The following is a 25,874-nucleotide window of genomic DNA, read 5'->3' on the forward strand; positions in this document are numbered from 1 at the left end:
TTCACCGCTCCAAAGATGCGGCTAGCAGGACTTTTTTCACTGTCCTGCCAGCGCACCGCTCCAGTGTGAAAGCCCTCCGGCTTTCACACTGGAGTGAAAGGGGCCGGTTTTTTTTAGGCACTACACAGGCGCTATTTTTAGCGCTGTAACGCCTGAATACCGCCCCAGTGTGAAAGCAGCCTAACATGTTATTGTAAGTGTGAGAGGGGTAGGTTAAAGTTCGGGTTAAGGACTGGATAGAAAATATATTGATAACTATTTGAAAAATAGACCTCTTAGCCTCTACAACCTCTGGAATTATCTCTGTTATAATGTGGTAAACCCTCTAATCTAGCAACTGTGACCATGGTCTGACCATTCTACTATTAAGTATACGATTAATGTTCACAAATAAAAACAAGAGCTCGTGGAAGTGAACTATGCTTTCTAACGTTGAACCACTGTCTGTCCCCATGGGGGTTATTTACTAAAGTTGGATAGTGCAAAATCTGGTGCAGCTCCGCATAGAAACCAATCAGCTTCCAGGTTTTATTGTCAAAGCCTGAAGCCCCATACACACTATCAGATTTTCTGCTGAGTTTTTCCTTCAGACTTACCAAAACCATATAATATGAGGTCAAACCTTAGGAGTTTCAATTTGTATGCAATCAGGCAGGCCCTTGCACTACATGGTTTTGGTAAATCTGAAGACAAAAATCAGCAGAAAATCTGATAGTGTGTATGGGGCTTAATTGAATAAGCTGAAGTTAGGTTGGATTCACACCTATGCATTTTTAGTGCTTTTTGTATTTTGCAGATTTGCACTATAGAACGTGTTCCACAGGAAAAACCATGTTAGATGGACTGTAGTAGAAATCGGTAAAATGCAAAAAGCACTAAAAATGCATAGGTGTGAATCCAGCCTTAGACGCCGATTGGCTACCATGCATCGCTTCACCAGATTCTGAGTGCACCGGTTTTAGTAAATCTCTCCACAATCGATGTACTGAAAGAACAGCCTGGAGACGGACCACGGGGTAGGCGGAGGGCTGGCATGAATAGAGTTAACTGGTAACGTAAGGAGATTGGGTAGGAACGTTTAAGGGGTGGGGTTAGTGGGAGGAGGAGAGTGCGCACCCCGCCCCAGCTTCAGTCGACGCAAGGAAAGATTCTGAGCAGCATGGCATCCTCGCTGGGAGACCTCGTCCAGCAACTGCGAGCCGCAGCGGCGGCCAACGGTGAGAGGTGGCTGCGGGATCAAGTGGAGGCAGTGTTGGGGGATACCCGGGACAGTGTACGGCCACCGGGGGAGGATTCGGCCCGGGCGAGGTGCTCCCGCCCGCCGGCTCGTTTCTCCCCGGACTCCCCCAGGGCACCTGCGCAACGCCGGGCGGGGAACGCTGGCGCCGCCCCCCACGAACCACCAGCAAAACGACCGGCCGTAAGGGCTGTGGCGGCCGCGGGACTGCGGAGGGAGGGCGGGCGCAGCATCACATGGCCTCCGGCCGGACTGGCGGTGGGCAAACGGCGGACTGCCATGCGGAGTGGAGAAGACTTGGGCCTGGCCCCTGGCGCAGTCGCTGCGGGGGCGGGGCTCCACCGAGGAAGACACATAGAGGCTGCTGCTGGCTCCTATGCTTCACCAGGAGAGGACTGCAGGAATCAGGAGTGGCAGCAGGCAAGAGCAAGCCCAGCAGTGCAGGTGGAGCCGGTCGGGGCGAGCAACACGGAAAGGCAGCAGGAAAATCGATCGCTGGGCGGAGACGGGGACGGCCCAGGCGCAGCTCTCCGCCAGTCCGGGCGGGACCATCGGGATGGCTGCCGCAAGGAGAGGAGGCTCAGAGTCCAGAATGGTCCGAGGGTGAGCTGACATCATCCGAAGAGGAGATACCGAGAGGCGTTCCGTCATCGGTCGAGGGTCGATCGGCGGCTGGTGGGAGTTCTTCTAGGCGGCCCGGTAAGTCTGCATTTAATTTGGGGTATTTGGGAGGTGAGGGGATTGGGGGGTATGGGAGTGGGGGTGGGGAGATGGCCACGGATGTTTCCCTGGGCTGGGGGGTCCCTCCCCGCCTCCCCTCCCTCTGGCCCAGCGAGTCCTTGACCGCGCCCTGGCGGATGGGGGGATACTGGGGTTTTTGGAGGGCCTGAATGAGCTTATGGGCAAATTTGAGCAGGGCGTTTTTTTTTTTTTTTGGTTTTGAGTTGGGGGTCAGGTGGGGTTACAGGACCAGTCGGGGTCCACGGGACGAGTTTGTTGGTGGCGGGGGGGATACGGCGGTGGCGCCTCCACCAGCGGCGCCCACCGAGGTCACGGGACTTGGGGCGGGTGATGCAGTGGTGGCTGCTGCCTCCGCAGTGTCGCCAGGGTCCTCAGGGGAGAAAGCCGGGACGTTGGGGGACACGAGCAAAAAACAAGATGTGATCAGACTAGCTGATGCGGCCCGTTGCGAGGTGTGCGTGTACGGCTTCCAGTCGATCAGTCAATCTATCGACTTATGAAATAGTTTTGTTTAAAGCAGCGTTTGTTTTGGCGTTCTTTGGCGCTTTCCGAATAGGGGAATTGGTCAGCCCGGCTAAGAAGGAGCGGGGGGTTGTTTTTCGAAGACGTCATTTGTACGGGTGACAGGTTTCGCATGCTGGTGCGCAGATCGAAAACGGACCAGGAGGGCAAGGGCAAGGAAGTTGTGGTGTTCGCAATTCCGGACTGTAAGATTTGTCCTGTTTTCGTTGTGCGTGAGTTTTTGGATCGCCGGCCGGCTTTTCCGGGCCCGTTGTTGATGCATGCAAATGGGGATTTTTTGTCGCGATTTCAGTTTATCGGGGTTTTTCGAAAATGCTTGACGGCTTTGGGTTTGGGAGGGGAAAAGTTTTCCTCCCATTCATTCAGGATCAGGGCCGCGACGGAGGCAGTTAGGTGGGGGTTGGATGAGGAGTCAGTGAAGAGGATTGGCCGGTGGGAATCGAGGAGGTTTCCTTCTTACGTTAAGCCGGAGCTGGTGGGTGTTTAGTTGGGAGAGCCGGGGGCTGTCGGCATGGGTTTGTATTACAGCTGTCCATTTACTGTTATTTGGTTTGTGTTTTCTTTTCTTTCAGGTGCTCCAGCAGGGTTGGTCTGGATAATGGGTCACTCTTACATCTGCTGGGGGGCTAGGAGGGGTGATGCTAGGCCGGAAGGTAGGCAACTGGGCATTTCAAGGCGGGAGGCATGCTTGAAGTGGTTTGGTTTCCCGGGCATGCTCTGGAGCAGGATGGTGCATGAGGTGCACCGCTTTGCGGGTTTTGATAGGCCCCCGGATGTGTTGGTTTTACATGTGGGGGGCAATGATCTTGGCTTTCGCACTAAGTTGGACATAACGCAGGACATCAAGTATGATTTCTTGTGCCTTAGGGCGACGTTTCTCGGGATGATCATTGTGTGGTCGGACATGGTTGCCAGGACCACATGGAGGTTAGCGAGATCGGTTGACCGGATTAACAAGGCCAGGAGGAAGATGAACCAAGAGATTAGTCGTTTTGTAGTAAGGAATGGGGGGTTGGCGGTTCGGCATTTGGAGTTAGAGATTGACACATGGCGGTATCTGCGAGATGACGGAGTGCATCTTAATGCCGTGGGGATCGATCTATGGGCCTTAGGTCTACAAGATGGGATTGAGCGAGCCTTGAGGGTGTGGAGGTGCGCTCAAGGATAAGGTTTTATCCTTGCTTGCTGTGGCGGGTGTTGGTCGGTGCAGGTAAAGGAAGATAACCCCTCCCCACAGAGTAGTTGATGCGGGACCCATTGGAGATATGGGCTCGTTGCTGAGATGCCACATAACGATGGTTTATATGGAAAATGGTGAATGGGTGCACTGCGGTCAAGAGTTGGTTGTCTCTGAGCTAACACGTCAGCTTGAGGCCTAGTTACAGTTAATACGACTGCAGTGCATGTTGCTCGTTATGTTAATGGGGTGAGGAGGGGGAATGCCCTGCAGAAGACCAACGAGTTCAGTTTGATCAGTTAAATGATAATTCTATTGATGTTTCGTTTGATATGTTAATTATTTGTTTTGATTAATAAAGGGGCTGCTACGGGCCACTAATTACTCCAAAAAGGTGTGGTCTCATTTAATGGTAATGGGGTAAGGTACGGAGTTGGGTGGTCGGTGTAGCAGTAGTGGAAACATCAGTTATACTATAGTCATGGCTTTTTTTTACATTTTAATTTTATTTTTTGGATTACTAAAGCATTTTAAAATTTTATAAATAAAATCTGTATCTTCAAAGTTGGAAGTAAGGGATTATATGGTAATTTTTTTTTCACCCCTACCAGTGTCATAACTTATGTGGTGCTGGATCTAACGCAGCCTGGTCAATTTATGGACGGCCAGTATAACTTTGGGTTTGCAAAAAAAAAAAAAAACATTACTCAAAACAATAAAAAGACAATAAAACAACAGTCTAGCAGAAAAAGAAAAGATTTTATGAAATTACAGTCAGCTTTGTAAAGCTAGAAGAGCAGGGAGCCACCATTTGTCTCGTCTAATGGAAGATACAAGGAAGATGATTTATGATTCACGACAAGAGCTTTGAAAAATAGTAAAAGACGGCTGAGGCCCATAGAAATAGGTTTCCAAATTTAATCTTTTAACCCTCACTAACTAAATATCAGAACGCTTAAGTGATCCTTGTATGAACTCACACAAATGACAGGATGTATGGCTAGAGTGCAATTTAGGGTTTCTAGCTGCTTCATTTGTGTCTGGCTGTCAATTCAATTTTATGGGTACAGACAAGCCCTGTGATAAACAGAACCTGTGCTGACTTTTGCTTCTGGAAATGCTAGTTACCTGGCTCGGAGGATCAGCATTATTGCAAGGCAGCTACTACTTTTTTAAAACAAGAGTGATCATAGCCTCCATCCTACTCTGGGCACAGGTATTTATTTAACAGCATTCATTGCATCAGTCAATGACATTTGACGGACAGTGTTTCCTTTAGGCCTGATTCACACCTATGCATTTGAAGTGCTTTCTGCATTTTTCAGGTTTGCACTACAGTCCAATTAACATGGTTTCCTATGGAACACATTCTGTAGTGCAAAAAGCACAAAAAATTCATAGGTGTGAACATGGGCGTCCGCAGAACTTTTTTCAGGGTAAACCATGCACCGCTCCTTTTCGACAATGTCATTTATCACATGATTATGGTCAGAGACTGCAGACGTAGTTCAATTCCTAGGATAAGTAATAGATAATGGCCAACAGGCCCTCTTACCAGACCCAGCGAAACTACAGCAGTGATCCCTCCAGCTGGACGATCGCTCACTCTGGGCTCCCCGGGGGCGACTCTGGTCAGTATTGTAGCATGTCTGTACCCTGGCAGTGGCTCAGTCTTTTTCTCTCTGGCGGTGCTGGACAGCGTGGCTCTCTCTGGTGACGCTGGACAGCATGGCTTTCTCTGGTGGTGCAGGGCAGTATAGCTCTCTCTGGTGGCGCTGGGCAGCATGGCTCTCTCTCTCTCTGGCTTCTGCCCAGTACACTCCTCGTTCTTTTTCCTGTAGCACTCTCTCCCTCAGCTTTTTTTCCAGGCTGCAGTCTCTTATGTTTCTCAATTGAGCTGTAGCCTCCTCCCTGTGGAAAATGGGGCCGCCAATCTTTGGGACTACATGTCCCATGATGCTCTCCTCTCCTAGTCTCCTTTGATTGCCCCTCAGTTATGGCCAATATGGAAGGAACGGAGCGGGAAGGAAGCTGGGTGAGGAACCAGGTGAGAGTCATCGTCTCTTCTCCCTGACAGGAGAAAGGGGGGGGGGGTGACCGGGGGAAACTTGACAGCCCACAGCTCACCTTTCTCCTGTCACAGCGCCGCTGAGTTCTCTACTGGACTGAGCAGGAAAAAGAGCCCGCAGTCACACTACACTGATAGGGGGGCTTGACAGAACCACGATGGAACTGTGTTGAATTTAAGATCTGATCCCTGATTCCACTTGACCGCCCTTGCCCCTACCTGCGGTCGCCCATGGGTGTGAATCAGGCCTTACCACAGATTAATGTTCTATTTTAACTGTAGACCAAAACAGTTACAAATTCTAAGTAGCTGGATTGTACAACAATGCATGCATGTCCCATGACAGATGCCCATGTGGCTTAACCACTCACCAACTGGCTCACGTGGATACAGATCGGCAAAGTGGCACAGTCCGCAAAACGATTTACCCGTACGTCACGGCATCATCGGCGGGTAGGGGCTACGTGCACGGCGCTGGCATTGCTCGTGCCCTCGATGTCCGGCGGTGGCCCGTAATCATGGTACAGAGAAGCAGAACGGGGAGATGCCTATGTAAACAAGGCATTTCCCTGTTCTGCCTAGCAACATGACAGGGATCTACTGCTCCCAGTGATCGGAAGCAGTGATCTCTGTTATGTTCTAGTGAGCCCATATCCGTACAGTTAGAACACACTTATGGGAACACATTTAACGCCTTAATTGCCCCCTAGTGTTTAACCCCTTCCCTGTCAGTGACATTTTCACAGTAATCAGAGCGTTTTTATAGCACTGATCGCTGTATAATGTCAATGGTCCCAAAATAGTGTCAAAAGTGTCTGATCTGTCTGCCGCCATGTCGCAGTCATGATAAAAATCTCAGATCACCACCATTACTAATACAAAAAAAATGTAATAATATATATGCCATAAATCTATTCCCTATTTTGTAGACACAATAACTTTTGCGCAAACCAATCAATGTACGATTATTGCGATTTTTTTTTTTTACCAAAAATATGTAGAAGAATACATGTTGGCCTAAGTGAGGAAGAAATCCGTTTTCTATATTTTTTGGGGGGATATTTATTATAACCGAAAAATCATAAGCCGCGCTAAACAGGTAAATACAACCAACTGTTTGTGCAGTAATATAAAAATAAATGTTGAAAAAAATATTAGTAAATACAACCAACTATTTGTGCAATGAAAAGTATATGTTGAAATAAATATTATATAGGGTATAACAACCCTATATGTGTATATGCATATACGTGACGCAAAACATATAAGTATTAAGGTTTCTGATCCCACAAGACCACAAATGCTAATGAGCACATGTAATAAGAGTCAGTGACATACAACTATAATGTATAATAAATATATAAGATATAAACACCCAGTGTATGAACAATAGGTCCGTATAAAAAACAAGAAGGGGTTAACGTAAGACCAAATGAAGTAAAAGTCCTCTGAATAAAAACCACACTATTCCTAGAAGTCCAAATATGGGAGCAGTTGTGTTCAATCCACCACCAAATATGGGAGCAGTAGTGTTCAATCCACCACCAACGCACAATAAGATTTACTGCTTACCAGATATGGATGACCCCCCGCTACAGAGGGTCACACAGGGCTTTATAGGAATGGACGTCACTTCCAACCGCAAGGTAAAGGGGGTTCCTCGATGTCTTCCTGGCTTCACTGTTTTAGAAGATCTTGAAAAGGAAACGCACTCCCAGACACTCAACTCAGAAGTCCAAACAGACTCAGAGCCAGGGGCATCAAAACCATGGGGAAAAGATAAAGCTCAAAATAGTGTAAAACCCTTTTTTTTATTTAAGGATAAAAATATAAAATTACACTTACAGGTGTGTAAAAGAAAAAAGCGCCTTAAGTCCGTGGCGCCGGCCGGACGCACACGGGCAGACTCGTTCTCCTGGAACCCGTCACAAAACCGAGGTGATAAGTAGCGCACCGCTCAGCCCTACGCGTTTCGCAACAAAATTGCGTCATCCAGGGGCACGAGCGGCACGCTGTGTCACCTCTATTTATATGTCTCTAATCATCTGAGCCTCACTCTGGGTACCTGGCTTTTCCCGCCAAAACCAAGCCTCATCCCGGAATCAGCGCCTGATTCGTCAGGCAATGATTCCAAAGGTCAATCCACAGGGTTGGGCCCGCCCACATCCCCGCCCTCATATATGACCTGTCATGTCCATTCTAATACTCAGCTAAATTAAATAGAGCACTACTAGTGTCCCACTATGTCATATGGGCCATATATCCCCACTGTACAGATACCTACCCTTATACTGGCCAAAGGAACACCAGAAGGAAAGGGGAAGGATTGTGTATAGAACGTCAAGGATGTATCATTAGCCCCACTTCCGGTTTGTAACTATCCCGGATGTCCAAGCCTCACTATCGTTCTGACAGGACTTCCGGTCCTAAATGGCCAATAGTCCAACTTATGATGTCTAATACAAGAACTCCCCAAAATATCTCTCTTTAATTTATAGATAAAGGACACCAATCCTGTCCACTGATACAGATCGACGAAAGAAAAAAGGAGCGACCGGTACGTGTGCAGGGCGTCCCATCGGGATCATCCATGCCTCACTTCCGGTTGTTGATTCACGAACGTATGCCCCACTTCCGTTCGCGGTGACTTCCGGTCACCCGATCGGAAGCTGCACCAACCAAGCCTCGTACGCGTCACGTGAGGTCACTCCCAGTATGTGACCACGATGGTCCCGCCCCAATGGCTCCATGCCGCCTACGGCGTGGCGCAACAAGAGACCCAACGCTGCCTACATCGGTCCGCATACCCCCTGCGCATGTGCAGGGTCGTTTGACAAAGTCAAAGACACAACCCATAGCTCACAGTGGCAACAACCAGACCTGCGCCCCCCAGTGAACTAGTAACATAACTACATCCACCACATGCACCAAACTCACATAGCTGGTCTGTGTTGTCCAGACCACAACACAGCTGTCCGGACCACAACACAGGATGGGTGATCTAAAACGCTCAACACCTCACCACAGGACCACCCAATAGTGCATAATGTGTTTTCTTTATAAATTACCACAATAACGTGTGTCTCCTGCATCCTAACTGCAAACTCAGGGTATGTCAAAAATTTTTTTTGAACATATCAAAAATTTGTCAGATTATGGCTATAGGAACCCCATCACAGATGGCCCCAAAGTTGTCTTAGAGCCGCCGGCCCAGAGTGCAGGTCCAATGAGAAGAGCTCACAAAGGGTATGGCAGAAACAGTAAACCAAATCGTTTAGTGACTAACAATGGTAAACAGATGGCAAAAGAAATTAAACATTGTTACAAACAAAAGCATCAAAGAGCATGGTGAAGTAGTTTTTGTGAGTATCGCGAATAAATCTGGCACGATTGTACTGTATAAGACACCTAAACCCCCGAAAAGCACCCATAAAATGAGCAGGAGAATAAGGCAAGGATGTGGGCGCCCTCACGAATTATTTATGAAGGCGTTCACGTCCGTGTCAACATTCATACCAAAAGGCACATAAGTTTTAAGCCTATGAATCCAGGCCATTTCCTGTCTAGAGATCTCCCTGACCAGTGAACCACCCCTCCAGTGGGGTCTGTACTTATCGATACCCACATATAGTGTATTGGAGGGGTCTCTATGGTGTACTTGGTCAAAATGTCGTGACACCGGATGCTTATCAAAGCCTCTCCTAATATTACCAACATGCTCATTGAGTCTCGTCTTCAGTGCCCTTTTGGTCCTCCCCACATATTGGAGGCCGCAAGGGCACTGTATCAAATACACGACTCCCTCAGATGAGCAAGTGATAAATGACTCAATATCGAAGGATCTTGATGTACTCATAGATAAGAACTTATAAATCCTCCTGTCCTTGCAGCTGTTTAAAGAACAAATCTGGCAGTTCCCACACTTGTAATAACCTTTCATATCCTGAAAGAAAGATCTAGCCGCCCTTGGTGGATCATGTACACTTGGTGCCACGCGACTCCCCAGGGACGATGCTCCCTTAAAGATAACTTGTGGTTTAGGTGGTAAGATAGTGCCTAGAACCGGGTCGCTTGTTAGCAGGTGCCAATGTTTTTGTATCAATTGCTTGATATTACGGTGTTGTACTGAGAAAGTAGTAACAAAAGGAATTCCATTGGCTGTCACTGGATCTACAGGCCTGCCTTGCCCTAACAGTTCTGCTCTATCTTTTTCCCAAACCCATTCGAGAGTTTTCGACAGGTTCTCACCACTGTATCCCTTTTCCAAAAATCTTTTTGAAAGAAGGATTGCTTGTTCTTCAAAAACGCTCATTTCGGTGCAGTTACGTCTTAAACGCATAAATTGTCCCTTAGGTACAGCCCTCAGCCAAGGTTCGTAGTGACAGCTGTCTAGGGGGATATAGGAATTTAGATCGGTCGTTTTAAAGTGGGTTGATGTTATAAAACGGTTATTCTCGATCTTAATTTTGAGATCCAGAAAAGAGATCTCTGTTTGGCTAGCTTCAAACCCAAACCTAATGCCCCTATCGTTAATATTAAGACTGGCCATGAAGGATTGTAGTTCACTCTCTGTCCCGTCCCACAGGAGGAGGACGTCATCAATATACCGTGCCCATAGGGCCACTTCCGGTCTCCTAGGGGCATCGATGACGTCCTCCTCCCACTTGGCCATGAACAGATTGGCCAAACTGGGGGCATATTTAGCCCCCATGGCCACCCCCCTATCTTGTCGGTAGAATTGGTTATCGAACCAAAAGTAGTTGTGACTTGCTGCATATTCTAAAAGTTCCATAATGAACTCAATCTGTGTGGGTACAAGACCTGATCCCCTCTCTAGATATAATCTGACCGCTTCCAGGCCTAATTGGTGTGGAATAATGGTATAAAGTGACGTCACGTCAGCTGTTACCAGCCACAAACCCCTCTTGGGGGTCAGGCCGGCCAAGGTGTTAATGACCTGTTTTGTATCCTTAATATAGGACGGCATGGTGTGAACCAGTGGCTGCAAAAAATGATCGATATACTTGCCCACCCGGGAAGTAACGGAATCAATACCGCTCACTATCGGACGTCCCGGGGGGCAAGTGACACTTTTATGTATCTTGGGGAGGTAATAAATTACGGGCGTGCGGGGAGCCCGTGGTACCAAAAACAACCTCTCTTTCTCATTGAGAATCCCTTTTCGGAAACCTTGGTCAACGATGTTTTCAAGGGTTCTTTTATACTGTAGAACAGGGTATTTATTATAGCAAAAAGTAAATAATATTGCTTTTTTTTCAAAATTTTTGGTTATAGCGCAAAAAATAAAAAATGCAGAGGTGATCAAATATCACCAAAATAAAGCTCTATTTATGGGAAAAAAAGGATGTCGATTTTGTTGGGGTACAACGTCGCACAACCACGCAATTGTCAGTTAAAGCGACTCAGTGGCGGATCGCAAAAAAGGGCTTGGTCAGTAAGGGGGTAAATCCTTCCGGGGCTAAAGTGGTTAAAGCTGTACTCCAATGCACAAATCTTTCATTTAAATAAATGCTTCAGTAGCTGCAAAGGATATAAATTATTTTTGTGTTTATCAAATACCATTCCAAACCCAACTATTACTGTGTAAAAGTAGTAGTGACATCACTGCTGTCCTGCACAGAGCCTGAGCAGACAGCAGGCCTCCACCTTAGGACTTTGTTTGATTTGAAAGTGTGTGTTTGTGTGCTGGTGGGGTGGGTGATAAGAAAAAGTTATTTCCAAATTGAAAGGCTCATAGCAAAAATTATAAAATTGCTTTGGTCCATAAGGAAGTATTAATGACCCTGGTTGTACCTGTGTTTGGTTCTAGCAGGGTTTGGTGAACATGACTAAATTTCGGGTGCCAAATCTGAATCCCAATTGAGGTCAATGGGAGCTAAATGTTGACCACTTGTTTACTGAGCACTTAAACGCCCCTCCACTCTTTGAACAACAATTGCGTGGTCATACAACAAACAGAGCTTTCTTTTGGTGATATTTGATCACCTCTGGGTTTTTTATTTATTTATTTTTTTTTTATTTATTCTTTATTTTCAAGTTTTTCAAAATATACAAACATAGACCATTCCACATAATAATAAATACAACACCGTTTCATTAAGAATAATCTACCTTATCCCTCCCTCCCCTCCCCCCTCACTCGGTCCCCCCCTTTGCTAACAATCAAGCAGCTTTAGATAACCTTCAGTTTTTCCGAATTGTATCCAAAGTCGCCATTTATACTGATATGTCCCTTCTGAGTTATCCAGTTTATACATTGTCTCCTCAATATTTCGTATCCTTTCTAACCTTTCTACCCACTCCTTCATCGAGGGGGGGTCGGATTTCCTCCATCTTCGCGGGATCAGTGCCTTAGCAGAATTCAGTAGGCCCGGGACCAGGGATTGCCCATACTCTCTCTCACCTTTTTCAGAGTCATGGAATAAGCAAACCCATGGGTCTCTTCTAATCCCTACCCCTGTTATTTCAAAGATAGCTTTTATAATCTTCTCCCAAAATAACTGTATCTTAGGGCACTCCCACCATATATGAGCGAAGGAACCCACTACTGAACAGCCTCTCCAGCATAATGGGGAGGTCTCGCTGCAGATTTTATTTCCTTGCTGTGGGGTTATATACCATCTTGTTAAAAGTTTATATGACATCTCTCTAGTTTGAAGGTCTTTGGCAACCGAGTACGTTCGTCTAATAATCCTGCTTCTATGGAGGTCGTTATCCAGCGGTCCCAATTCACTTTCCCACTTTTCTATATAGGGGGGGAATTTTTGTTCTTCTACTTCCCCTAAGATTTCGTATATTTTTGAGATCCTTTTTACCAAGCATTGGGGATTCCCTATCCACTTCTCCAGAGGTCTAAGTTGCTCCTGTCCTCTTAGTGGTTGTGGTAAGGACTGAGTAAAATAATATAGTTGTAAGTATCTCCACCTATCTAAAGGCTTGTGGCCCCACTTTCCTATAATTTCCTCATATGTGCATACCCTATTCCCCTCCATAACCTCTTGTAATTTAATTTTATCTTTCTTAGCCCATCTACTGTAATATATATATTCCTCTTGACCTGGTGGAAAAATTTTAGTGTCTAATAGTGGCATAAATGGTGAATTGTGCTCCCACTTGTTTCTCTTATTTATTATATCCCATATTCGTAATACCCCTTTTGTCAATAAACTTGTGCTAATCCCCAATTCTCTATGTTTTGCAGGTATCCATATTATCTCCCCTAGCTCCCTTCTACTTAACTTAATTTCTAGTTCCACCCAATCCTTCCCTTTTTTGTTATGTGTCCAGTCTGTGATTCGTGAAATTACTATAGCCTCGTGATACCTTTTGAAATCGGGCATTGCTAATCCTCCTCTGTCTTTACTTCTTGTCAAAATATTAAGGGCCACCCTCGCCATTTTTTTTTTCCATATGAATCTTTTAATCATCATATTTAATTTATTTAAATATCCCTGTGGTAATAAAATGGGGACCATTTGACATATATAAGTAAACATTGGTAGAATGAACATTTTTACTGTGTTTATTCTCCCTATCCAAGATAAAGCTTTATATTGGGTCTTATCTAAATACTGTTTGATTTTATTAAGTAGGGGGATGTAGTTAGCCTCAAACAAGTCTTCTCTCCCTGCCGTAAGCTTTATTCCCAAATAGGCCAACTCCCTCCCACACCATCTAAAGGGGTATTTGGTTTGCAGGGTTCTTTGTTCTTCTACTGGTATATTTAAATTTAGAATTTCGGATTTAGTTGCATTAACCCTAAAATTGGAGACTTTCCCGTATTTTTTTATTTCTTCCATAGTCGCCGGTATAGAGGTCTCCGGGCTAGAGATATAGAGCAAAAGATCATCTGCAAAAGCAGCAACCCGATACTCCCTCCCTTCGACCCGTATTCCATGGATGTTTTTATTCTTCCTAATAGCCGTCAGGAGAGGTTCTAGTGCCAGAACAAATAATATTGGGGAGAGCGGGCACCCCTGTCTTGTCCCGTTGCACAATTCAAGGGGGCAGGACAGGGCCCCGTTTATTCTTATTTTAGCTTTAGGCTTGGTATACAGAGCTTCAATCCACCCTCTCATCCTCACCCCTAATCCATATCGCTCCAGCACTTCGAATAAGAACCCCCAGCTAACCCTGTCAAATGCCTTTTCAGCATCTATAGACATGAGTATCGTGGGGGTCTTCTGTCTTATGGATTCCTGGCTTAACATAATAGTCTTTAATGCGTTATCCCGCCCTTCTCTCCCTTGGATAAATCCAACCTGATCCTGCTGTACCCACTCTGGCACATGAGGTCTTAATCGTTCAGAGATAATTTTTGCAAAAAGTTTAATATCTGAGTTTAGCAAGGAAATTGGCCTGTAGCTTTCCACTGCAAGTGGGTCCTTTGCCTCTTTCAAGATCAAGACCACATGTGCCAGTAATGTCTCTTCTCGAAATTTTCCATCCCTCCCCACTGCGTTGAAATACTCGCATAATTTTGGAACCAGCTGTTTTTGGAATTCCTTATAGTATGAGATCGGGAAACCATCTGGCCCGGGGCATCCTCCTTTAGCTGTATTTTTGATAGCCCATTCAACTTCCAGCTTTGATATCGGGGCTTCTAATGCTTCCATTTCTATTTGTTTAGCCCTGGGGATCTCTATCCCTTTCAAGTAGTCCTTTATTGCGTCTCGGCCTCTGTTCTCTGAGCTATCCTGTTGAATATTGTATAGGGCCTTATAATATGTATAAAACGTATTTACAATATCCTCCGGCATATTTTGTATGTCTCCTGCCTCATTTCTTACCCTTGGGATAAAAGTTCTACTTTTCTTATCCTTCACTCTCCTGGCCAGCCATTTACCGGCTTTGTTTCCCCATTGATACCTCTCTGTTCCCAAAATATAATAAGCAGCCATCCTGTCCTGCTCTAAGTAGTCTTCTAGTTCTCTTTTTTTTATTACTAAGCCCTGAGTGTCATAGAGTCCCCTTGGTCTACTACCCATCTCCAGTCTCTGGATTTCTTCATACAGTAGGGTTTTCCTCCTCTCTCTCTCTCTCTTTTTCCCCGCTCCGATCCCTATTAATACCCCTCTCATTACCACTTTGTGCGTTTCCCACAATATGGGGCTGGAGATTCCAGGTGTGTCATTTAATCTAAAAAATTGTTCCATCTCCCTCTCCACCCTACTTACAGAGTCCTTATCCTGTAACAGAGATTCATTCAATCTCCAGATCCCCCTCGGTCCATGATCCTCCCCTATCTCCAACTTAATCATAACTGGCGCATGATCTGACACAGTTCTGATTTTTATTTCCGCCTTCTTAAGTGCTTTCAGGAATGAGTGTTCCAAGAAAATATAATCTATTCGAGAGAAGGAACCATGGACCGAGGAGAAGCATGTATAGTCCCTATCCTTTGGATGCAGTACTCTCCAGGTATCCTGTAGCTGATATAGAGCCAGAGCCCTTAAAAACTTTCTCTGCTTATGTACCGATGTCCTGGGTCCTCCCGTTGAGGTATCAATTTTTGGGTTTATACTCCAGTTAAAATCTCCAGCAAGAATTAGTTTCCCCTCTTTGAAATCCTCTATTTTGTTCAATGTTTTCCTTAGAAATACTTCCGCATTCTCATTTGGGGCATAAATATTTACGATTGTGCATTTAAGGTTAAACAGCATTCCCTTTAAGCACAGATATCGTCCCTCCGGGTCCACCAGTCGCTCCTCTAAATTAAACCTCATTGTTTTACTAAAACCTATTGCAACCCCTCTAGAGTATGAGGATGGGGAATCCCCATAAATCCATATCGGGAAATCATTCGAATTCATTCTGATCCCAGAGGTGCAAGTTATATGCGTCTCCTGGAGACAAACTATATTTGCTTCCATGTGCTGCAACTCATCGTTTATTCTGTATCTTTTCCTTTTTGTATTTAAGCCCCTTACATTATAGGTAATAACATTAACTATCCCCATACCTCTCTTCCAGTGGGGGTTTCCCCTCTTTTGTTGGAACGTCTAGTGAGCCCGTTGGAGACCATGCCTGCTGCGCCTTTAGGGGGACCGAGTGAGAGCCCATAAAAAAACCCCACACAACCAAAACCTCCCTCCCACCCCCCGCCCCCCCCTGTCCTATAACAAAACGTCTCGTAAGACTGGGTAGGACTCCCCTTTTCTTGTTAAACCTATGGGGCTGGAAGGCCAATACCATTGGTCTCCTCTCCCCCATAATATCCCTGGGGTTCACCCCCATGTCCGTCCGAGACTCCCCCAGCCCTCTCCCTCTCCTCCCCCCCCCTTCCCCTTTTTGCCCCCTTCCTAATTCGTCTCAGCTTCAGGTATTTGGATTCTTTCGTCTCCAATCGCTCGATCTATCCTGTCTCTTATTTCTTTGGGTCATACTCCCTGCTCCTCCTAGATCCTCTTCACTATCCCATTCTATCTGTGGAGTAGGGTGTATTCCTAGCTGTTCGCAGAATTCTCGGAGATCCTCCGGGAAACGTAGAACCGCAGATCGTCCGTCTTTTTTCCCTATGAGACATGCCGGAAATCCCCATTGATATGGGATATCGGCTGCTCTCAGTAGTTCCGTTAGTGGTTTCAATCTTCTCCTTCTTCCAAGCGTCTCTCCCGCTAAGTTGGAATAGATCTGCAGTTCTACGTCCCCGTAGGTCACCCCTGGCTGTGTTCTAATTTTTCTCATTACCTGCATTTTTTCTGCTACGTGATGAAATCTTGCTATGACATCTCGGGGGGTTTCTGATCTAATTCCAAAAGGTCGTGTCATCCTGTGTATTCTACCTAACTTTAATGGGGCTGTGGCTTCTCTGTCTAATAGGGGGTTGAAGATCTGTTGGGCTATCTCTCCAAGGGTAGATGCGCTAATTGTCTCAGGGAGACCTTTTATTCGTAGGTTCTTCCTTCTGCTTCTATTCTCCTGATCTTCTAATTTATATCTAATTATTCTATTTCCCCTACGGAGAGCTGTTACCTGTTCTAGGATTCCATCTATTCTATGCTCCTGGGCCTCTATTTTGTTTTCCACCTCCTCTACTCTCCCCAAGACCAAGCCTATGTCCTCCCTTATAGTTGCGATATCTGCCCTTAGAGAGACCTCCATTCTCATGAACATCTCTGAGAGCATCTCCCTAATCTGTGGAGACTGGGGGGTTTCCCCTTGTCTGTCTAGACCCCTTTCTCCTACCCCCAGATGTTCTGACCCCTCCCTTCCTTGAGCTTCATTCTGACTACTATCCCCACTTTGAGAGTTTGCACTATTTTTTTTTTCAGTTGGCTTAATAACCGGGGTTTTTGTCCCTCTACTGTCTTCTCCCTTCTGTCTACTTGGGCCCGAGCGGAGCAATTTTTCCATCCTGGGGCTGCCAGCCTCTTCACCTGCCCTTATACTAATGTTCGCGGCCATATATTTTTGAATTCCGACCGGACTTGCGGCAGGGGTTATTTGTTTGTTTGTCTTGCCTGCTTTCCCTCTCATCCTGGCAGGGCTATCAAAGCTTGCCTCTCTTCCCACTATGACAAGATATTAATATAATTCTTTACCACCACTTTATATACCTCCCCTTCAATAGACCCACCTAACCAAAAAACATCAATCACAATATTATTACATTCGTTTGGTGGTGATCAGTACCTATTAAATTTCATCAACCAAAATGTCCACAAAAAAAAAAAAAAAAAAGGGGGAGGGGAGGGGGTATTACTCAATAATCAATAACCTCCTGATGTCTCGAGCGTTGTTCAATTCCCAGTGACCCCAAAAAAAAAAAAAAAAAAAAAAGATTATTTCTTTTCTTTCCCTTCTTCTTTCAAGAAGGCCGTTTGATGGAAAACAAGATTTATTATCTTTTCCGCTGCTTCCACTTTTCTATATTGGGCACGTCTAGTGATTAACAGTATCCATTGGATATGTCCATATCGTAGATTCTCTAAACCATAGAATATGTTTCCGGGGGTATCCTCCAAAAAAAAAAAAAAACTCAGGAAAGTGCAAATCCTCTTGTCAGCAGCAGAGGCTATTACAGCTGCGTTTAGATTCCTCCAGCAACTGTTATTAATAGCATAACAGGTTTCCTCCTGCAGATTTTATATAGCTGATTGTATACATAAAAAAAAAAGACTGTCCCTTATAACCAGGGGGGGAGGGGTGTACAGAGAGAACCCCCTTTAGGTAACAATATCTTTTCCTTTTCTCTCCCCTGGCAGCAATACCATCTAGAGCCAGATCAAACAATCATTCCATATGGGATCCTGTCAGGACACCTTATTCCTTAGGCACGGAAAGAGAGAAGATAGGGTAGGCTCCAGTTTACCTAGGGGTATACCCCCTTATCTAGCACAGTGTCTATATCCTTGCCTCTCACCGATCCAGCAGAACCTCCAGCAGATACTCCCCCACTTCCCCGTCCCGCTGCTTGCCTTACCGCTCTACCGGGTCTGTAGGGACTTGTGTCAGACAGCCTCACCCTGTGCTCCAGTATGTTCTAGCAAGGATCCTCACTCCCCTTCAGGGTATGCAGCTCAGGTCCCGTCCCGCCATGTATCGGCGTCTTGCGGTGCTCCGCCGCTGTACTCCTGGGCAACCGTTCCACTAGCGCGGGCTGCAGCTAGGTTTGGCAGGGCCGGATCTCGTTCCCTGGAACCGCAATGTCCGGAAGGCTCGGGCGCGACTCGGGAGCGTGCAGTGCAGGCTATGGGGCTGTGAAGAGGTGCGTGGCGGAGGGAGGTAGAGTGAGCGAGGGCATCAGGAGGCTCGGACGGACGCTCAGATGGACGCCTGTCTCCTACGTCATAGCTCCGCCCAACCGCTGTAATCTGGGTTTTTTATTTTTTGTTTAAAAATTGAAGAAATACTGAAAATGTTGACAAAAAAAAAAAAAATACAAAACAGTTTTATATTTTGTTATAAAATTTTGCAAACGGATAATTTTTCTCCTTCATTGATGTGCGCTGTTGAGTCTGCACTGATGGGCACTGATAGGGTGCACTGATGGGCACCGATAGGCTGCATTGATAGACACTGATAAGGCAGCATTGATGGGCACTGTTAGGCGGCACTGATGGGCACTAATGAGGTGGCACCGGTGGGCACTGATAGGTGGCACTGATGGGTGGCAATGAAGGGTGGCACTGAAGGGCATTGATAGATGGCACTGATAACTGACACTGATGGACACTGATAGGCGGCAGTGATGGGCATTGATGGGTGGCAGTAATGGGCAGTGATGGGCACTGGTAGGTGACACTGATAGGCAGCACTTCTAGGTGGTAATGATGAAGCACTGATTGGCACCACTTTTGGGCATTGATAGGTGGCACTGATATACACTGGTGGGCACTGATTGGTGGGCACTGATATGCACTGTGGGCGCTGGCAGGCGGCACTGGTGGGTACAGATGAGGTGTCTGTGCCTCTTCCTCTTCGGGACCGATGTCCCTTACACAGAAGCCGGTGATCAAATTTTTTTTCAGTGGGAGGAGAAAAAAAAAAGATTACCGATCTTCTCTTTACATCACGTGATCAGCTGTCATCAGCTGTGATCAGCTCTCATTGACTCGGTGATCACAGAGCACGCTGCGTGCACCCTGCAGGAGGTGCACGGGGAGCATGCAAATGGTTATAGCCGACATTCAGCCATAGCGCGTTTGGGAAGCGGTTAAAAAACAGATCTGGACATCTTCTGGGCTAATTAGCAAGGATTTTCAAACAAATGACATTGGTGGCACTGCCCTTGGGTACATGTACCAAAGCAAAAAAAAGTTCTCAAACTCTATTGGCGGGGAGCAATGTTATAAAATGCCTAAATTGACCATTAAAGATGCAAAAAAATAAAAATGGATGGTTCTCCCCCCCCCATGCCACCCCCCAACATTTGGTTGGTCCGTCAGTCAAACCCCCGCATATTTGGTACGTCAGTCAAAATTCCCCACCCCCCATTGCTTGGTCAATCGCCAAACCATGCACCCCCCTCACCCGTTTGACCACCAACCCCGCACTTACTCCATCTAGGTCGCGGGAAGCTTTGGCGGCTTCCCCCTGTGTCTCCTCCTCGGTGGCTTACCCCTGGGTCTCCTCCTCAGTGGCTTACCCCTGGGTCTCCTCCTCAGTGGCTTCCCCCTGGGTCTCCTCCATGGTGGCTTCCCACTGCGTCTCCTCCTCGGCAGACAATACAATCGTTTCTCCTCTCAGCCAATCGGGTTTTAAGATCCACTTCCTGATTGGCCAGGAGGAGAAACAGGAAGACAACAGCGAATATTAATTTGCAATTGTCACACAACAAGGTGGGCTCAGGATGCAGCGCTCTGGGCCCCGAGCCCACCCTTTTTTTTAAAGCCAATTAGAGCCTCAAGCTCTAAGTATGTGCTTAATAAAAATCATTGAAATCCATGCATGGATTAGGGGGGCGGCAGCCCTACGCAACTAATGGAGCAGCCACCACTGGAAACAAATATCAATAAAAACCTGACTAGGGTTGTAGCATTCCTCTACTCTACTGTTAATAGCATTGGTAGCCCACACAAAGACTGTGCATACACTGTGCTGCACAACAGAGTGAAATCACCCTAAATCTTCTCTTTAAGCTGCTTGAAAAAACTCAAGGTTTAATATCACTTTAAGTACTTTGTTTCGCATATGTGATTTTTGTGTGACTTTCAAAATACATTTTTGCAACTCAATCAATACACCTACGATGGTTATTTGTAATTTTAGTTTTTCAAAAAGCTCATACAGTATGTTGAATAATGTCAATAAATATGACATGATTAACAACAAAATTGCAATTTATCTTTTACTTTACTTTACTGGTAATACTTGTTTGCAAGAAGAATTACTGTTCATTTGGGTTGGCACAATATCTATGTTGTAAAAGGATCATTCTGTACTCTGTGTCATACCTATTGATGCGTTCAGTACCTTGAATTACTGTTGTTTGTTGTTTTTGGTGACAATGTAAGTTTCAGTAAATGTTACAATGCTACTTTTACTAGTTCTGCATGTCAATCAAAAAGTAGATTGTGTTTTTTGTTTATGCCTTTCCTACATAGGAAGGTTTAAAATCATGGGAGCTGGAACTTAAAATTAAAATTGCAGATGCTCAATATTAAAGACTTTGCATCTTCACCCATAAATTCTCGTTAAGCACAAAAATACAGGAAATCTTGTACAAAATTCTTACACAATGGTACATTACTCCACAGAAAGCCAGAAGGTAGTCTTCTTCAACTTCAGAAACTTGCTGAAGATGCTTTTCAAACAAGAGTATGTTCTTACACATGTGGTGGATGTGTTCTCCAATCCTTGAGTTTTGGCAACAAATTATTCGCTGGATCACACAAATCACGTATACTTCACTGATCTTAAATACTGCAGCTTGCTTATTACATATAAATTCTCACTCCCTTGGGAAGTACAAGAGATCACTTCCTAGGCAAAGCCAAGGCCCTCATCCCAATACAGTGAAAATCCACGTACATCCCAACAGTCAAGGACTGGTTAACAAAGGTCAATATTATATACCAGTGATGGCGAACCTTGGCACCCCAGATGTTTTGGAACTACATTTCCCATGATGCTTATGCACTCTTCAGTGTAGCTGAGCATAATGGAAAATGTAGTTCCAAAACATCTGGGGTGCCAAGGTTCGCCATCACTGCTATATACCAAGGGTCTCCTATGGCCCTCCAGTTGTTTAGGAACTACAATCCTCATCATGCCCAGTCATGTCTGTGAATGTCAGAGTTTTACAATGCCTCAAGTAGTTTCGCAACAACTGGAGGGCCGTAGTTTGGAGATCCCTGCTATATACAAAATGGAAGAAAGAAACTACTGCTAAATTTCATAAGATGTGGACTGTAACACTGAGCTTTTCTTCTGTTCTGATGAATTGGCAAAAGCTAACAAATAAATCTTACTCATTTTTCTTTACCAAGGAAACTTTCAAATGTCCTTACAACACTAAACTTAATACTCTTCTCTAACAGGCCATATCCTTACTTGTTCCTTTTACACTACAACTTATGTATATAGTTACATACATATATATATATATATATATATATATAGATATACACTCTCCATGCAGATTAAGACACAATGGGGGTTATTTACGAAAGGAAAATCTACTGTGCATTACAAGTGCAAAGTGCACTTGAAAGTGCAGTCATTGTAAATCTGAGGGGTAGATCTGAACTGAGTGGAAGCTCTGCTGATTTGTTGATTTTATTATCCAATCATAGCTAAAATGCTGTTTTTTATTTTCCTTGCATGTCCCCCTCGGATCTATAGCGACTGCTCTTCCAAGTGCACTTTCAGTGCAATTTCAAGTGCACTTTGCACTTGTAGCTTGCACTTATAGTACAAAGTGGATTTGCCTTTAGTAAATTACCCCCAATATGTCTTCCCCTCTTTTGTTACCTTTTATTAATTTAATTTGCTTATTACCATTTGTAAACTGACATAAGATTATAATTTGTATTTGATGTACAATGCTGTTAAAATGTATTTGCCCCCTTTTTTATTTTTTTTATCTTTTTGCATATTTAACACACTTAAATGACTCAGATCATCAAACTAATTTTATTATTACACAAAGATAGCCTGAGTAAATACAAAATGCAGTTTTAAATGATGGTTTCATTTATTAAGGCAAAAAAGCTGTCCAAACCTGCCTAGCTTTATGTGAAAAAGTAAAACTGGTGTGCCACCCTTGGTGGCAACAACTGCAATCAAGCATTTGCGATAACTGGCAATGAGTCTTTTACATGGCTGTGGAGCAATTTTGGCCCACTCCTCTTTGCAGAATTGTTTAAATTCAGCCACATTGGAGGGTTTTCCAGCATGAACGGCCTGTGTAAGGTCATGATCATTGTCCTGCTGCATAACCCAAGTGCACTTGAGCTTGAAGTCATGAACTGATGGCCGGACATTCTCCTTTAGGATTTTCTGGTAGAGCTTAGAATTCATGGTTCCATCAATTATGATAAGTTGTCCAGGTCATGAAGCTGCAAAGCAGCCCCAGACCATCACGCTACCACCACCATGTCTGACTGTTGGTATAATGTTCTTGTTATGCAATGCTGTATTAGTTTTATGCCAGATGTAATGGGACATACACCTTCCAAAAAGTAAATTTTTTGTCTCATCAGTCCACAGAATATTTACCTAAAAGTCTTGAGGATAATCAAGATGTTTTTTGGTAAATGTTTTTTTGGTCAGCAGTGGCTTTGGCCTTGGAACTCTCCCATGGATGTCATTTTTTCCCAGTCTCTTTCTTATTGTTGAATCATGAACATTGATCTTACCTGAAGCAATTGAGGCCTGTAGTTCTTTAGATGTTGTTCTGGGTTTTATGACCTCCTGGATGAGTCGTCGTCATGCTCTTGGAGTCGTTTTTGTAGGCCGGCCACTCATGGGAAGGTTGACCACTGTACCAAATTATGTCCAATTGTGGAATATGGCTCTCCCCGTGGTTCACTGGTCTTCCAAAGCCTTAGAAAGTACCTTAAAACCCTTCCTAGACCGATAAATGTACATTACATTGTTTCTAACTTAATTTTTTTTTTAGATTGTGGCATGATGTGTGGCTTTTTGTGATCTGTTAACGTGCTTCACTTTGTCAAACAGCTTCTATTTATGTGATTTCTTGATTCAACAGGTCTGGCAGTAATCAGGCCTGGGTGTGGAAAGTGAAATTTAACTCAGCTTTCCAAAAAATTGTTGTTAATCACAGTTCATTCATGATTCAGCATGGGAGGGGACAATTACTTTTTTACACAGGACCAGGCAGGTTTGAACATCTTTTTCCCTTAATAAATGAAATAATAATTAAAAAACTGCATCTTGGATTTACTCGGTTATCTTTGTGTGATATTAAAATTTGTTTGATGATCTGAATCATTTAAGTGAGAGAAATATGCAAAAAACAAAAAAAAAAACAAGTAGGGGCAAATACCTTTTCACAGCACTGTATATTATTATGTCACCTTGTCATTTTTGTCAACTTTCAATAAAATTTTGATTGTGAAAAAAAAGAAGGTTTATTAAAGTGTATATAAAACTTAAACTTTTTTTAAATGTTGGGCAAAGTAGAAATTAGTTAAAAAAAACAAACAAAAAAACAACTTTGCTTTGTTTGAGATGCCATTCTGTGTTTTACAGGGCCATAAGTCTGGGAGATGATTCTAATTCTATTAAGAACAGGGATTTACATACAATATCTACAGTATTTTCAGTTGTAGCTTACATGAACAGATCTGGATGTCTGTTGGAAACAAAGCTTTTAAAGTTAATACTTCTGCTAAGAATAGATTGTGTTTCATCCCATTACTAGTGAGTCCAATGTATAGAATACCAATGGTAAGAATATTTTAGACCAAGTCATTTCAAGGGCAAACATGTATGGTGCCTGGTGAAGGTGGGAAAAATACAGTTAGATAGTCGCATCAATAATGCTAATGTCTGGTTTTCTCCAAGTTCATTAGTGAATGTTAACCTTTCCACAAGCAAAACCAAAAACATCATCATTGATTTCTATCAGTAAAAAAAATCAATGCGACTCCAAGGTAAAGATTAGTTTGTAGAAACCAACAAAGTTCAAGACATATGCAAAAATATAAAATTTCATGTTCTCCAAAAATTACCCTATTGCAGGTACTTACATGTTGCCAGATTAGCCAAGGAGCAGACATGGATACTCAAAGCCCAGATGAAGTATGGAGCTATCTGGCTGGAGAATGTCCTTTAGAAAATTTGTTATTGGCATCTGTAAGCAGAGGGCTTTAGAACATGTACTAACTGTCTGGAACCACACAGGCCCTAGGTTATCTCCTATCTTAGTAACAACTTCAGATTATGAATATTCAAAAATGAATACTAAAGCCCTTCGACTATCCATAAAAACTTCACATATTCCAGAGTTACAAAATATTTTACAAAGTTGTAAATTTTTTATCTTTGTACTGCAGAAGTAACATTTTTTTTTTTTAACTATGTTCGTCACCCACTGCTCTTTGTTCCAGACCAGTTATAGAAATCTTAGGAAGTAAATTTGACATTTCTTCAGCATTTATGGGTCTTGACCTGTACATAAAGCAGTGAAGATAGGCAACGGAAGGTCACTCATATGCAGCTGGAAAAAAAAAAGTGTTTTCTACAGCAATCCTCTTCAGAAGGTTAACTACTAAACTGGTTATCTATTGCATCTGATAAAATTGAAAATAGTAAAAAGAACACATACTAATAAAAACTAGAATATACGTTTTGTTTTTCATGGTTCATTACCGGTGCCTGAAGGAACAAGCCATTATGATTCAACAGGTAAAGGAAAACCTCAATGCTTGGTAAATGATTCTTGGTGAGTTCAGCAACAACTGCATATAACTCTAAATGAATGATGAAAGTTAAAACAAATGGTTTTAAAAATTGATATGGTTTGATAAACATAGCTTCAGTGGCACTTGAATGCCGCCTTGGCTGGCAAAGAGTACATTTAACAGATTGACATTATACGCATAGCTCTCAACTGTCCCTGATTTCGAGGGACTGTCCCTGATTTGGAGCAATGTTCCTCTGTCCCTCATTCCTACTCATTTGTCCCTCATTTTGGTCTGATCTATATAGATGTATATAAAATGCACTTTTTATCTATGAAAAAGTGTTTTCCAGCACTAAACGTTTCATCTGATTTCTAAATGGCTGCATTTATAAATTTCAAAAGCCAATATAAAGGAATAGTAGTGGTTAAAAAAAGCACTTGTGGGTTTAACCAATCTTGTTTTTTTTTTTAAACTCTCTGTTAAGGGGGCGTAGCAGGGGGGTCTGTCTTATGCCTGCATACTTTTTCCGATAGGTATCCCTCATTTCCATCTGCAGTGTACGTTTACTAGTAGCCAGCAGATATATCACACAATCCTGCAGCATTGACTGTTTACTACTTAGCCTGTGAATGAACAGTCAGCACTGTGGCTGCTGTGTGATCTATCCAGTGCAGTGTAGGTTTACTAGCAGCCAGCAGATAGATTGCACAATCCAGCAGTGTTGACTACTATTTCATTTGTGAATGAACAGTCAGAGCTGCGGGGCTGTGTAATAGATATGTGGCTGCTAGT

This window comes from Lithobates pipiens, unplaced genomic scaffold, assembly GCF_037356315.1.
Source record: "Lithobates pipiens isolate NorthernLeopardFrog02 unplaced genomic scaffold, aLitPip1_a1.2 Scaffold_8, whole genome shotgun sequence".
NCBI classification, from domain to species: Eukaryota; Metazoa; Chordata; class Amphibia; order Anura; family Ranidae; genus Lithobates; species Lithobates pipiens.